Below are 1,924 nucleotides of genomic sequence, written 5' to 3' on the forward strand. Positions count from 1 at the left end.
CGGAGCGGCTGGGCCCGTGAGCCATGGCCGCTGAGCCTGCACGTCCGGAGCCTGTGCTCCGCAAGGGGAGAGGCCACAACAGTGAGAGGCCCGGGTACCGCGAAAAAAAAAAAAAAAAAAAATTCCCAACTGGAAGCTTATAACCCCAGCTGTGCTCTCTGAGAGAATGAAGCTTCCTGGTTCCCTGGCCAGGGCAGCCCTTCAGGAGCTCCTTAGTAAAGGATTTTTAAGCTGGTTTCAAAGCACAGAGCTCAAGTAATTTACACCAGGAACACCAAGGGTTGAGATGCCCCAGCTGCTGGTGAAGATGCATGAACAGGTCCCACCAACTGTACATTTTGAAAAATAAAACTTTATTATCAATAACCTAGTCTTGTTTGACAAAGCAACATATGACAAACTCTGTAAAGAAGTTCCCAACTATAAGCTTATAACTCCAGCTGTCGTCTCTGAGAGACTGAAGATTCGTGGTTCCCTGGCCAGGGCAGCCCTGCAGGAGCTCCTTAGTAAAGGACTTATTAAACTGGTTTCAAAGCACAGAGCTCAATAATGTATACCAGAAATACCAAGGGTGGAGATGCTCCAGCTGGTAGTGAAGATGCATGAACAGGTCCCACCAACTGTACATTTTGAAAAATAAAACTTTATTAAATCAAAAAAAGAGACGCCACTGCAGAGTCAAGTTACTTGGCTTCTCCCAACGTGGTATGCTGTGTGGTCACTGTGTGGCAGTTGTAAGTAGCACTGGGAGACAGCGCTCTGACAGTGAGAGAAAAAAGACTCTTGTGTCTGTTTTCGAGAGTGATGATTGCCCTGAACCAATGATTAGCGGCCAGGGAGATGAGCATCCTCTCGCTCAGTAGGATCTGTGAGGACAAGACGGAACTCAGCAGCTCTGGGCAGGCTGTCTGAAGACAGAAAGGATGGAACCCCATGGGAACACAGGGTAGGATTCCAAACTGCAGGCTTCTTGGCTCAAGGGGGTCCTCTGGAGACAAGGCCATAACAGCAGTTAGCAAATAGTGGATGCTGGAGCCTGATGGCCCACGTTAGAACCTCAGCTTTCTGGGTAACAAGTCACTTAACTTCCGTATGCACAGTTTCTTCATCTGAAAAGTGAGAATGTCAATAGTATCTGATTCGTAAGGTTGTTTAGAAGAGTACCTGAGTTATAGATATAAGTGCGTAAAAGTTTTCCTGAGATCTAGTAAACTACATGTGCTAGATACTAATATTCTTATTAGTTCTATTATTATTTGAATACCAGTAGGGAGAACACCTGATCGTAACAAGAGGTGATAGAGTTTAGGTGAGGAAATAGCTGAGCCATCCTCTCCCTTGCCATCTGGGGATTCTAGCATGAAGCCCCAGTAGCAATCAAGCTTGTGTAAGGACATTCAGAATCTGCATTAGAAGATACTTGGTGTTTCCTGTTTCCCCCAGCTGCACTTGGAACTGAGTTAATTAGAGCCTTCAGAGCTTGATCTATTCATTCATTCATTCATTCACTCGTCCCTCTAATCAAGATTTATTGAGCACCTACTGAATCTTAGACCCTAGAGATAAAAAGGGAAGTGTTTCTGCTCTCAAGGAGCCTGTAAATTAGTGAAGAGCACAGACAAATGAGCAATTAACATTCACTTTGAAAAATGTTATTAGGCATTACATGAATGCTTGTTGAGCTGACAGAACCTCTCCGTGTTAGGCGCTCGGATTAGTATTGGTCTAGCTTAGAATCTAGCGTGAGAGACACAGATCAGCGGGAAGTATTATGAGACCACGGAAAATGGACCCTTAAGACAGGGCCTCTGCTATGGTTGGGCGATTACACACTGTACAATTCCAGCAGATGCCATCACCTCGGAGCCACTGTACCTTTTTTTTTTTTTTTTTTTTTTTTTTTTTTTTTTTTTTGGGGTACGGG

General features: G+C 44.6%; 1 pseudogene; it reads left to right on the forward strand.

Moving 5' to 3' along the window:
- LOC129392009 (40S ribosomal protein S25-like) overlaps positions 1-315 on the forward strand; it is an 876-nt pseudogene extending 561 nt beyond the window's left edge.
- Positions 316-1,924: the final 1,609 nt, after the last annotated feature.

This window comes from Physeter macrocephalus, chromosome 4 (genome assembly GCF_002837175.3).
Source record: "Physeter macrocephalus isolate SW-GA chromosome 4, ASM283717v5, whole genome shotgun sequence".
NCBI lineage: Eukaryota > Metazoa > Chordata > Mammalia > Artiodactyla > Physeteridae > Physeter > Physeter macrocephalus.